Source organism: Macaca thibetana, chromosome 3, assembly GCF_024542745.1.
Source record: "Macaca thibetana thibetana isolate TM-01 chromosome 3, ASM2454274v1, whole genome shotgun sequence".
Classification (NCBI taxonomy): Eukaryota; Metazoa; Chordata; class Mammalia; order Primates; family Cercopithecidae; genus Macaca; species Macaca thibetana.
This window is the reverse complement of record NC_065580.1, coordinates 167,243,379-167,257,891: the sequence shown is the minus strand read 5'-3', so window position 1 is coordinate 167,257,891 and position 14,513 is coordinate 167,243,379. Positions and strand designations below refer to the sequence as shown.

The following is a 14,513-nucleotide window of genomic DNA, read 5'->3' as shown; positions in this document are numbered from 1 at the left end:
TGTCATTCTAAGCAGCTGTAACTTGGATTGTGATGGAACCAGGAAGGTAAGTGAGGACAGTCATTCTGGAGGAGGCCTCGAGGTTTCCATGCTACATTATTCCTCTTACAGATGTTTCCACAGGGTCAGATTGCTTGCATCTCTGTCTTGCTCAAGTAAACCTTTCTTCACATAGCCAGTCAAGTGGCCTGTATAGTTGATCTCAGAAATGTTCTTATTCTAAGATAGAGGATCTGCTCTATGGTGATATTCTTTAAAGAATAGTTTTCAAAATCTATAATTACAAAAAATGTAGCAACAAAGCAGGAAATTCAAGAACAAATTTGTTTATGCATATTTATATGCAACAAAGCAATTAGTTCTTTATTACCTAAGCTCTTCTGATGCTTCATCGAACCAGACCCAGCCACTATTTTTCTCTCATGAGTTTGTAATTTTTATTAGTTGTCCAAGATGAGTTCAGAGCATCAGTACAAGCAGCGGGTGTCAAGGTTGAGTTGTGGATTCCTGATAGCCTTGTCTGTGGAAGTGAGCTTTCCTCCATCTGGAGGCTCAGTTTCCATGGGGATATGCACTGGGTGTACCTGAGGTCTTCTCATTGAGGGGCTTGGTGAAGTGCAGGGTAAATTTACAGAGAGGATATGTTAAATTCCTCGAATGAGGAAAACAACGGATCACTGAGCACTCAGAATTGGCCTGTTCTTCACTGGATTTGATGATTTCCTACTGAGAATGATGGATGAAAAAGAGAAGGCAGAAGAGCCCAGATTACCGTTTTCACAGAAATTTCTGGAATAAGGGAGGAAAGTTTTGTTTTCAAGTCAGGGCTGAAGTGACTGACAAGAATTGGTGAGGCCCCGAGGAAAGCCACAGATGGATTAATTGCACTCTCCAACCCTTGCAGTTTTGGCTCTCGGGTACAAAAGCAGAACTCATTGGTGAGTTCCAATGATCTGCTCCAACACTGAATAGCTGGAAATGAATCAAAAGTTGGAAGAACTGTAGTGAGTGGGCTTGCCTCTGGCTCACAAGCCTAATACAATACACAGTTTCTGAATACATACCAACTGGCATCATCAAGACTGTGACTTGTCACCATGAGCCAGGCTTTGTGGGAGATTATTCTATTGCCAATCTGATATGCTATATATATTAGAGTAATTATCGGGACATTCAAAGAAAGGACCTGTTAACAGAAGATGGGTTGTTTTTATATTACAGATGAATAAGAATTACATAAAGCAAGGCCAATTTCTTTTTGAAGTTCTAGCAGCATTCAATGCCAGTGTTCCTCCTTTATGCTTTGGCTCTTTCCAGAAGCACTAAAGGGAATTGTGTGCTTGTAATACATACCACTTATGCATAATTCCTTTTGAAAATCTGTCTTTCTGATTCTCAGCTTTCAGAGAGTTGGCCAGCCCTTCCAATGCCCCCTGCCGTTCAAAATGTAGTTTATAATTTTCCTTAGCCCCATTCTCCTGCTGCTGCAATGTGTTGAGTGTGATGGAACAAAAATATGGCAAAGAAATATACTTGAAACACACAAAGAAAATCAAGACTTTTCCAGGTTCAAGGAGGCTGATACACCTTTTGGATCTCAGATGATTGGCTAAGGATTGCATTCTCAGTTGTGTTTCTATTTAATAATTGGCTTTTCTCTCCATCTTAGACAATTTTTTCCCTCAAGTCAAACTTTTCTTAATTATCCTAGTTTATCAAATATGTGTTGTTTTTCCATTAGGTATTTCCTTTTCAATGCACTTTACAGAAACATCACAAAAAGTGGGAAGAAGCAATTACAATGAAAAGCATTGTAATTTTATCTAATATTTAAAAGCAATGATGCTGCTCCAGGTTAAGACTGTAATCAGACATAATTAGTTAAGACACGCATAGCTTGGAAATATTGTGGGGTCAGTTCAGACCACTGCGATAAAGTGAATATTGCAGTAAGGCAAGTCATGCAAATTTTCTGGTTTTCCAATCAGTGTCTATGAAAATTATGTTTACACTCTACTGTAGTCTAAGTGTGCAAGAGCATTACTTCTAAAAGAAAAGTACATACCTTGATTTAAAAATACTTTATTGCTGAAAAATGCTAACAATCATCTGAGTCTTCAGCAAGTTGTAATCTTTTTGCTGGCAGAGGGTTTTGCCTCGTTGTTGATGGCCTTGCTGTGGATTAGGCTTTGGCTTAAGGGGTCTCTTGTGGCTGGTTTGAGCTTCTATCCAGACCACTAAAACTTTCTTTATATCAGCAATAAGGCTGTTTTGCTTTCTTATCGTTTGTGCGTTCACTGGGGTAGCACTTTTCACTTCCATCACGAACTTTTCTCTTGCATTCACAACTTGACTAATCGTTTGGTGCAAGAGGCCTAGCTTTCCACCTGTCTTGACTTTTGCCATGCCTTCCTCACTAAGCTTAATAATTTCTAGCTTTTTTTTTTTTTTTTTTGAGACAGAGTCTCGCTATGTCACCCAGGCTGGAGTGCAGTGGCCGGATCTCAGTTCACTGCAAGCTCGGCCTCCCGGGTTTACGCCATTCTCCTGCCTCAGCCTCCCAAGTAGCTGGGACTACAGGCGCCCGCCACCTTGCCCGGCTAGTTTTTTGTATTTTTTAGTAGAGACGGGGTTTCACCGGGTTAGCCAGGATGGTCTCGATCTGCTGACCTCGTGATCCGCCCGTCTCGGCCTCCCAAAGTGCTGGGATTACAGGCTTGAGCCACCACGCCCGGCCAATTTCTAGCTCTTGATTTTAAGTAAGAGATGTGTAACTCTTCCTTTCACTTAAACACCTAGAGGCCATTGTAGGGTTACTAATTGGTCTAATTTCAGTATTGTTGTGTCTCAGGAAATAGGGAGGCCCGAGGAGAGGGAGAGCAATGGAGGAACAGCTGTTCAGTGGAGCAGTCAGACCACACACAACATTTATCAATTAAGTTAGCTGTCTCATATTGGTGCCTCAAAACAATGACAACAGTAACATCAAAGATTACTAATCACAGCCGGGCACGGTGGGTCATGCCTGTAATCCCAGCACTTTGAAAGGCTGAGATGGGTGGATCACTTGAGGTCAGGAGTTCCAGACCAGTATTGCCAACACAGTGAAACCACATCTCTACTAAAAATACAAAAATTAGCTGGGCGTGGCAGCAGGCACCTGGAATCCCAGCTACTCAGGAGGCTGAGGCAGGAGAATCGCTGGAACCCGAGAGGTGGAGGTTGCAGTGAGCAGAGATCATGCCACTGCACTCCAAGCTGGGTGACAGAGCGAGACTCTGTCTCAAAAAAAAAAAAAAAAAAAATCAATAATCACAGATTCACAGATCACCATAACAAATTGAAATATTTCAAGAATTACCAAAATGTTTTACAGAGATACAAAGTGAGCACACTGTGTCAGAAAAATGGTGCTGAGAGGCTTGCTCAATGCAGGTGTGCCCAAAACCGTCAATTTGTAGGAAATGCAATATCTGCAAAGTACGATAAAGTGACGCTCAATAAGATGAGGTATGCCTGTATAGTTCTCATTTTCCTTCTTTAAACTCAGCTGATCTTGTTTTGCTAGGCATATCAATCTATGGAAACACAATCACCTTACTCTTTTAAATTCATATTTTCTTTTTTTCACTTATTAAATCCAAGAAAGAGAAACCCAGGGAGTTGGCAATCTCGGGAATTTAACACAGTGTTGGTGTAATAGGAGAGCCTAGAGAGAAAGCGATAAGACAGAGAAGGAGCAATAGCTGATTCAAAATTCTGCCATGATGCTTGGTTTCAGCCCCACCACCTTGAAATGTTCATCAAGCATCTATTTTCATGCTTGTGCCTAACAACAGCTCACAGCACCAGAGCTACAGGTTCAGATAACAACAGAGGTGATGTGGCAGCTGGCTTACTCTGAGAATGAGAACACAACACGCCCCCAAAGTAATAAAATTTCTTATTAAAAAGGAAGATATCTTTAAACAACCCTTCATGTTCCCCCTAAGACTGACAGGCAATTTCCACTGTTTATTTTTATTTAGCTCTGATGAATGCCTCTATTTCATTCAGCTTCGTAATAATCTGGTGGTGCATGCTGCTGCCGGCTCCAAGTGAAAGTGTAAGTGGAGGGCGTCATTAGAGGCATTCCATCGTATTCTTGGTGAAATTAGATTCTTTGGAAACTAAATCAAGCCTTAGTTTCATGGAGGGGAAGCTGGACAAGAGGAGAGTAATGTGCAATTGGTTGAATTATCCCTTGCTTTCAAGGCATTAGACAAGGTCAGAAAACCAAAGTTTAAATTATATTTTCACTCATGTGTGCACCCTGTCCATAATAACTAGTTAATGAGCGTATTGATATTTATGCCATGTCTGTTTCCTTTTAGGGATCACATTTTCATTAAATTGTGCAATTGTGGGCATACAAATACAGTGCTACTTAGTGAATTGCTTTATTCCCTTGAACTACAAGTAGATTTTAAGTACAGAATAGCGAATGGTAAATGGGCCCAAAGAAAAAACATTATTTCTGTCTATTTCGTCCTCCCTTCTGATTCGAGTGTGTTTAGTGGAGTTTCCTAAAGCAGCGGTTCTCTACCTCTCTCCTCCTTTAGGGCACAGATGCAGGAGTCCAGTCCATGTATGTGATGCCCTGCTGTCATGCCAGCACTGAAACTGTTCATAATGGAACACAGGAATCTTGCTCATCCTCCCTCAAAATCCTCCTGTGACTTCCTTTCCTCAGTGAGAATAAAACCAAAGGTTTTAACCTGCCTGCTTATCTTCCACCTTCATTACATTCTAGATGCCTTCCCTGGCCTTCTGCTGAAAGCATGTTGGCCTTCTTGCTTCTCTGGCGTGTCAAGCATGTTCCCACCTCTCGGCTCTTCTATTTGCATTCCTCCTTACCTGGAAACCTCTTTTCCTCTCTTTTCAGATGGCTTGTTTTCTTACTATATCAGGTCTCTGCTGAAATGTCATCTCCCTGGAGAACTCTCCCAAATGATTCCTTTTAAAATGGTTCATCAACCCCAAGTCATTCTTTACCTCTCACCCGATTTATTTCTACAAGTCAGTTACTTTCATGTGAAATTGACACATATGTGTATGTCTATGTGTGAATATATATATGTGTGTGTGTATAATTTCAATTATTATTTTTAAAATTTTCACAATATAAAATAAACTGTATGGGGATTTGCCTATCTTATTCTCTACTGTAACCTCAATCTCTGGAGGAGCACCAGGCACATAGCAGGGTTCTTCATGCATTTGGGAAATCATGAATGAATAAGAAAAGGACAGGCATGGTGCGGTGATGAGAATGTTCTAATTATGCTGATTAGATTACCAGCCAAACACCTCTAACTCTGCCCTACACTCTCTTATTCGAGAAAGCATATAAGAACATACATGAATGGCAGTAATAGCATAAGAATATGCTTGAATCCTTTGCCATTTGCTCTTTTTTAAAAAACCTTGACCTCAAACTTTAGTTTTTGAATTTCACCGGTAATGATTTACTTCCAATAGCGATAACTACACGTTCTAACATCTGTCTCAAAGACCCCACGTTGAGAATGCAATTGTGCCCAGATCAGGGTTACAAACTTGTATTCTCTTCCTTTGTGAACACTTTAATTACCTTTGGATTCTTAGTAGATAAAATAACCAGCATCAAGCATCCAGCACTAGCTCATTGTGAAGCCACTAGGAAATACACAGATGAGTGAACATGCTATTCTTATTCCAAAACAAGCCGGCCAGGCTGGGTCAGCTCAGAAAAGATGTTGTCAGTCAGTCCCCTTGTGTCTCATTAAAAGGTCTGCTTAGATCAGTGTGCTAAATTTTCCAAAGGCAAGAAACCTGGGGCAATATTTCAGTTGATGCATTTGACATCTCCTTTAAACATTTCATTCTTTGCAACCGAGTACACAAACATAATGAATAGGGTTTTTTAATGCTAAGAGAAAAAATTGTATATAGGAAGATAAGATATTCTGGGTACAGGAGACGTCGCAGCCTTATCTGTGCATTAGCATTGGTTCAGTGAGTACAGTACTGCGGTCATCTGCGACAACCTTGGGTATAGGATTCTCTAGGCCGCTCTCTCAGAGCATGCAATACTCCTCTTTTCACATGCCTGGCACACGCATGTAAATGTTTGCAATATTCAAGGAGGTGCTGCCAAGATTTAGTGACAACAGATATCATGGAATTGCTGATCTCACACACCTGAAGCATTATTAAATATTGACTTAACAATAATTTGGACCGAGGTGTTAGTAAACCCTTGAAAGCAAAGCCCCCAAGAATTAAATCTTGCCATAAGAGGGAGCATTTGGCACTTTACCCAACTAGGTGTTGCTCAGTCGTATTTTTGCACCATCAAAACCTAAGTTAAATTACCACCTAATTAGATGAGTCCTCTTAGGAGCACAAGGGAAAGCAGAGATTGAGAAATCTCCGGGAAAATCCAGTCATTATCACAGAGAGTGGCAATGCACTTGTTGTGTGTTTTGTTGAGAAACCAGGTTTCACACTAATTTTTGTATCAATATAGAACATTAAATTTCTAAATTTAATATTGCTGAGCATTACGGACATTAAGATAAACATGAGTGTGCAGCATTAAAACATATAAAATGTGTCTGAAGCCACTGTGTCTAAAGAATGTGACATTCAATACAGTTTACATATTAATATATCTTATTATACCAAGGTAGTAATTCCTTCGTGGAGCACAAATGCATATGATTTATATGCCAGGTTTTTCCTCTGGGTGTTTGATTTGATCTCCTCACATAATACTGTAATTTGCAAACCAGATTCATCATCATCTCAATTCCGGCTGAAGAAACTGAGATTTACAGAAGTGAAGTAGCTTGTCCATCTGCTCCTTACTAAACACTGAGGCCACAGGTTAGACCCAAGAAACGTTCTTTTTTTTTGAGATGGAGTTTTACTCTTGTTGCCTAGGCTGGAGTGCAGTGGCATGATCTTGGCTCACTGCAACCTTTGCCTCCTGGGTTCAAGCTTTTCTCCTGCCTCTGCTCCTGAGTAGCTGGGATTACACGTGTGTGCCACCACACCTAGCTAATTTTTGTATTTTATTTATTTATTTATTATTATTATTATTATTATTTTTTAGCAGAAGTGTGGTTTCACCATATTGGCCAGGCTGGTCTCAAACTCCTGACCTCAGATGATCCACCCACTTTGGCCTCCCAAAGTGCTGGGATTACAGCTGTGAGTCACCGTGCCCGGCCCCCAAGAAACATTCTATTTCCCCTTTTGCTTGCAGCAGTTTGTGGTCCCTTTGTGATAAGGGAGAGATAGGCAGATGCATTCCACATTTCTTCCTGTTTACTCAATACATTTCTTATGTAACTTAGATGTTCCTCTTGGTCTGATTTGTGATTTTGGGTGCTTGGTGAGCACACATGTGGAGGAGAGATATCCTACTGGGTTCCCATGAGGCAGGAGTGCACAGAGGCAACTGCACCATTTACAGCCTAATTGGCAGCATCGTAGATCACAGGATGCCCAGAGTTCACTAGGAGGAGATAAAGATGTCAGAGAGGACCCCTGAAGAGATATATCAAATGCTTCTCCCTTCTGCCTCTCTTGATAATGATTCCGACTGTGTATTGCAGGTTTGGGGTTGTTATGGTGACAGGATGGGAATAACTTGGGAGGAAAAGAGAGAAAATGAGTTGCACAGACACTCATCTTTAAATTCTTTGGATGTGAGACAGGTTTGAAATAGTGGTAAACCTGGAGGATGTACAGGTGGGCATTAGGGTGTAGGGTAAGTGTGGGCATTTTGAAGTTTTCACTTTTTTTTTTTTTTTTTTTATAAAGGCAAGGATGCATAGAGCCTAAGAGTGTAAGTTCTGACACCAGAAAGTCTCGTTTCAAAGCTAGCTTCCATCACTTACCCACTTGTGCAATCTTGACCTGGTCACTTTACCTCTCTGGATCTGTAAAATGGGGATAATCATCACATCCATTTTATAAGCTTGTTTTGTGTATTAAATGAGTTAATGCATGGAAATAATGCCTTGTTCCCAATAAGTGGCCAATGCATTTTGGCTGTCCACTCTTCCTACTTATCTACTCTTAAGTGCTATGTAATAATAAAGTCAATGTATTTTGGCGTCTCCACTTTTACGTACTATTATAGAAAGAGTACATAGGATTATTTTGTGTTTCCACTGGAGGTAGTGCAATGTCTGAGACTCATGGAAGCTCTGGAGATGTATCCAGTCCTTTCCTAACTGCATGACTTTAGGCAAGTCACCCAACTTCTCCAAGTTTCAACTTTCTCATGTGTATATTAGAGATATTTGTAGTGGATATCTCATAAAGTATTGTTCAAATAAGGGGATAAGCCCCCTGTAAAGTGCTTAGCACAGTGTCTGTCATGTTGTAAGTACTCAGTTGCTGTGAGCTGTTTTGATTATTCAAGGAAATTATGACTAGGGAGGTGACAGTGTACTGGGAGTGAGGTGAATTAGTCTAATAACATTATTTTCTATTCTGCCTGCAACATCATTTTTCTTCTAGAATAAGATTTCCCACTGACTAAAGAAAGATAATATATGAATTTTTCCTTTCTCCACTCTAAAATACTATTATAGAAAGAGTACAAATAAAAAGAATGCATTTATAAAAAGAATGTCTTTATCACTCTGTCATAAGTAATTCTGAATTATGATAATGATTATTGCTATGAGCACAATTAAAAATACTCAACAACTTTCACCGATGAGTAGATAGTGAAAATTACACCATATGCAAAAATAAACTCAGAATAGATTAATGACTTAAATATAAGACCTGAAATTATAAAACTACTAGAAGAAAACAGGAAACAATCCAGGACACTAAAAAATATTATGGTTAAGATTGCAAAAGCAATGACAACAAAAACAAAAGTAGACAAATGAGACCATATTTAACAAAAAAACTGCACAGTAAAGGAAACAATCAACAGAGTGAAGAGACAACCTATTGCATGGGAAAGAATACTTGCCAACTATTCATCTGACAAGGGACGGTATCCAGAATACACAAGGAAGATGAGTCAACACCAAAAAAGCCCAAAATAATCCCATTAAACTGTGGGCAAAGGACATGAATAGACGTTTCTCAAAAGAAGACAGACAAATGGCCAACAGGTATATGAAAAATATGATCAACATCATGAATTATTAGGAAAATGCTAATCAAAACCACAATGAGATATCATCTTTTTTGCAGTTAGAATGGCTATCATCAAAAAGACAAAAAAATAACAAATACTAATGAGGATGAGGAGGAAAGAGAACTTTTATATACTGTTGGTGGGAATGCAAATTCGCATAGCCATTATGGAAAACAGTATAGTGATTTCTCAACAAATTAAAAATAAAAATACCACACAATCCATCAGTCTCACTACTGGGTATTTATCCAAAGGAAAGGAAATCAGCATATCGTGCACTTCCTTGTTTATGGCAGCACTATTCACAATAACCAAGATATGGAATCAACCCTTAGTGTCTAACAACAGATTAATGGATAAATAAAATGTGGTATATATTCACAGTGTAATACTATTCAGCCATAAATAAAGAATGAAATCCTGTCATTTGCAGCAACATGGATAGAATCGGAGGTCATTATGTTAAGTAAAATAAGCCAGGCACAGGAAGTCAAACATTGCATGTTCTCACTCATATGTGGAAGTTAAGGAAGCTGATCTCATAGAGAGTAGGATGAGAGTTACCAGAGACTGGGAAGGGAAGTGTGGAGTGAAGACAGGTTGATTAATGGGTACAAACATAGAGTTAAATAGAAGGAGTAAGTTCTAGTGTTTGATAGCAAGAGTAGGGTGATTATAGTTAACAACAACGTACTGTATTTTTCAAAATAGTTAGAAAATATGAAATGTTACCAACACAAAGAAACAATAAAGTTTGATGCGATAGATATTCTAAATATGCTGATTTGATCATTATGTATTGTATGCATGTTTCAAAATATCACATGTACCCCACCAAATATGCACACTTATTATGTATCAATAAAAAAATGATAATCTGGACACAACTTTTGCCAGAGTAAAGAAATACTCAAAGAAGAATGGGGACACATTGGAAGGGGACAGGAGCCAACTTAAAGAAACTCCATCTGGTCAAATTTGGTACAATTTGTTCATCAAAAAGAGTAATAACTGTATTATAACATGTTGCATGAATAAAAGTTCATGAGTACATAAAACTACTCATAAAAGAAAAAATAATTATAGAGTGAAAAATTATAGATATTGAAATTGATTAAAGTACAGCATCTTTTAAATCCCAATTACTACCAAAAGTGAAAACAAATTAAAATTTTATGACTTCATGATCATTACTTAATAATAGTACATTGTTAGTATGTATAATGGATTATTCTTCCTAACCATTCACTGCCTTGCAAGAGGCAGAACATACTTGACTGTTTCAATAACGCTGGGCTTGGCCATGTGACTGTTTGATCAATGGCAGGTAGTGACAATACACTGGTTCTGAGAAGACACATGAGTCATCTTGGTGTTGTCCCTTTCTCGAGCTGCTGTCTTCCTCTGTGCCAGCAGCACACCCTAGAGAATAGTTACACATTCATAGGGGTCCTATGGAAACCAACTGGACCAAGCGAAACCTGGCAAAATCACAGCAGACCTGCAGCCATGCAAACCCCTGGTATTTAAGGGTTGTTTGTTGCTGCAGCAAAAGTTGAATCATAAATATGGAGTCATTTATACAGTACCTGCTATGTGCCCAATATGAGAAAATATGCTTAATGCATACCCAACCCAATATTTGGTTGGCTACACATTAAACATATTCCCTCATTTTGTCCTCTCTCTATTCCTATGGGTTAGGCACTATTATTCCTATTTGGCAGATGAGTGACAGAGTAAAAAATATTGAATAATTTGCTACATAACTTATCAGGGATCAGTTTGGTATTCAACTCAGGACCATTTAACTCCAAAGTCTGGAGTCTTAGACAACATGGTGTACTGCATTCTAAGGACGGAAATTTAGAGAAAACCCTATATTGACTTTAAAGGTGAAATATGGGTGAATCCTGGCCATTCCATATATTTCAACCATGTAAAACAATGCACATGATATTTTCTGGCCAGATGCAAAATAAATAATAAATGTTGAGAGACAATAAAAAATTTCTGGCAGCAAGCCTTTTGCGAAATGAAATTTACTTAGGTAGGTGACTCAGACATATCAAAAATCACACTGAGTCAATCCCAAATGATGTATATCCTCATGATGGAAAGGAGCCAGATTTGTAGTCTAACTCTTCTAGATTCTTAGCCCTGTCTCCATGGCCCTTTCTATATAAATCCTGGTCTTAAGAAAGGCTCCTGGGCCTCCTTGACTTTCTCTTCCTATCCCAGCTTTGAGGGTTTCTCTCCATTTGAGAAATGAATAATTCAGAATTAGAAACCCTACATGAGTCCCACCACTCCCCAGCCTCCCAGCTTGGTCATATCCTCATTATGGGAAAAGCCATTCCAAAAGGCAAACAGCTTTTCATAATTGTTATTTAATGGATATTGCCTGCTCCTGGGATTTCTTTCTCAGTATCTATTTGTAATTCAAAGGTCAGCATAATACCACTGGCATACACAAGGATTCGGAGAGATTTGTTCCTCCTGATTGAAATTCAGATACAGAATCCACAGTGACACAGTAGATTCATTTAGGAGTCTCTTCTGTGGTGTAGGTCACAGTTAGGATGAATCTGACCTCATCTTAATTCTGTGTCTTCACCATCACTAAGAAAACTGACCTGTGAATGTGGAATATGGCCAGGAGCATTTGTTCACTAGCCTGGCATAGCAGGGATGTCAGCAAGTGGAAAAGCTAGGTCTACTGTGGTCATTATCCCTCTCCTTAACTGGCCCTAATATCACCTAAATGGGTTTCTCCTAAAGGTAATTTAAGCAGAAAAAGGTAGCCCCAGAGAGTAATTTAGGCCTCATGTATGTACATATTTGCAGGATTTATATGGCAAGCTACGCTTAAATTATTAATGGCAGTCTTATTTCAGGATATTATTTATTGAAATATTATTCAACAAGAAAGCTATTTTCCAAGTAGGCATGGATGATGATTATTTATTAGTTTAAAATGCATCCCTTCTTCCCATCTCACCAAACACCACTTCCATTTCAAATAAGCTTGAAGCTCTCACACACTGCAGTTTATGCATAAAGGCTGGCTGCTTAGAAGCACTCATGGCTTGTGATACAAGGGAGTAAATTCCTACCATAAAGCTCACAGTATTTATGATAGATGCTTGTTTACTTCAAAAACAGAGCCAAATTAAAAATCAGAAAGGACAAATTCTAGGGCTACCAGCATGGTTTCTATGTTGTGTGCGTGTGTGTGTGTGTGTGTGTGTGTGTGTGTGTGTGTGTGTATGTGAGAGAGAGAAAGAGAGAGAGACTTTTGATTTTCTTCTTTCTATTTTTATTTTATAGCATGATATTTCAAGTTCACTGTTGAGGTTATTTCCAATCAAATTGCATTCAACCCTGGAACAATGTATAGGTTGTCAGCATGGATGCCAGTGGGTTATGGGCCACACATCCTCTAGGTTTAAATGGAGGGTATGAAACTAACTTCTATAAGGTCTTCATAATTCCCCCTCCCCCAAAGAAAATCTAACAGCAATTTTGAGGATAGAGGTTTGAAAGGAGCAGTCAAGAGTATTTGAAATAAAAGCTAAGAGAAGAATTCAGATTTTCGAATAGAGCAAGCAAGGTCAAGGGATCAAGTTTCCGTAAGAGACCCTGACCCAGATGACAGGGACCGCCTGCCACATTCTCCCACCCCCACTGCACTTTCACCCCATCAAGCCCTCAAACTGGATTGCTGATCTTTGTTCAAATAGTGGCTTACACACCGAAACTAAAATGAGTCTGAAGCAGAGGCTAGGCGTTCTGTTTTTTAACATTAAATATGAAGACTTTGAAAGATGTGACCAAAGAAAGCTGTCTTTTCCTGGAGCTTTTGAAAGAAAATTAACAGCAACTGTAATTGCCATACCGAGTGCTTGCCATGTGACACGTAGATCATTGGCTATGTAGGAATCAATCAGTTGCACACATATGTGGGTTCCCATGAGACACAACATTTATTATCCAGTTAATCCTTGAAAAAGTGTCTGATCTCACTGTTTCCATTTTTTTCTTCCTGTTCTCACTTCCAAACCAATTAGATTTTCACCCTCATCATTTCCCTATTACCGCTTTTATCAAGGTCACCAGGGGCACCTGTGGTAGTAAATCCAATGGCCATTTCTCAGTATTTATCTTTCTTGACCTATCAGAAGCATTTGATGTACTATTCTTTTCAATGATAATGAAGAATGAATGGAAACCTGAGAAGTTTCCTGAGAAATTCTAATTAGAATGCTCTTTCTGATGAAAATTGTAAAGTTATGCTGGCAAAAATAGATAGCAGAATGAGGAGGGAAAAAAAGTACATGACCAGAAATCATGGGCATGAGATGTGTGGCTGATTAGGGCTGCAGGAAAATCACTGCAAGAGAGCGATGAGCAATGCTGTTACATTACTTTATCCCATTTTCTTCCAGGAAAATTTCAGACTCTATGAGACTACAGTTCTCCCTCTAGTGCTAATTAAATTAAAGCCATCCTCATTTTTGAAAAGGGGAGACTAATAATAGGTATGATTATTAAAGTTTATTATGTGCTAGGTACTGATTTAAGTGACATATATATGTTAATTGATTTATTCCTAGGCAATCAGGATTTGTATCCTAATTTTACAGATGGCAAACTGAGGCACAAGGAGGTCAAAAACCTTACCCAAGTTTTACCCAACTAGGAAGTAAATGTGCCAGGATTTGGATACTGGGAGACTAATAACCATAATTCCTAAGGCCACAGTGTTTGTAAACACCAACATATCTGCTCACTTGAAAGTCCTGAGCAATATCCTATAAAGTTAGGACCCACAAAAATGTTAGGAGCACCAAACCTCCCGACACGCAGTAAAAAACATCCATGTATAACTGTTCATTCCCCTTAAACTTAACTCCTGATAGACTACTATTGACCAGAGGCCTTGCCCATAATATAAATGATTGATTATCACAGATTCCGTATATTCTATGTATTAGAGACTGTATTCTTTCAATATAGTAAGATAAAAATGTTAAGAAAACCATGAGAAAAATACCTTTACAATATTGGAGTATATTTACCTATGCTGTAAGTTTACATTGTCTGTTTATAAGATGAATTGTCTGAAATGGTGGGCAACTGCAGTTGTAGGCCCCAGTCTGTGGCACATATCAAGCAATTCAACTTTTTCTTGTAGTGTTGTGATGTTTTTCTGCTTCTTTGGAGCACTTCCAGCATCACCAGTGGTGCTCTGTGTGGGTCCCATACTGTTATTAAAGGGTTACAGTACTGCACTAAACAGGACAAAAAATACGTG

The 14,513-nt window shown here is 38.9% G+C and overlaps 2 protein-coding genes across 7 annotated transcripts in view; both read right to left on the bottom strand.

The window, feature by feature from the left end:
• The window catches only part of RWDD2B (RWD domain containing 2B), a 1,177,964-nt gene that overhangs the window by 796,747 nt on the left and 366,704 nt on the right, over nucleotides 1–14,513 (bottom strand). The gene's annotated exons all lie outside the window — the stretch shown is intronic.
• GRIK1 (glutamate ionotropic receptor kainate type subunit 1) overlaps nucleotides 1–14,513 on the bottom strand; it is a 406,887-nt gene that overhangs the window by 270,161 nt on the left and 122,213 nt on the right. The gene's annotated exons all lie outside the window — the stretch shown is intronic.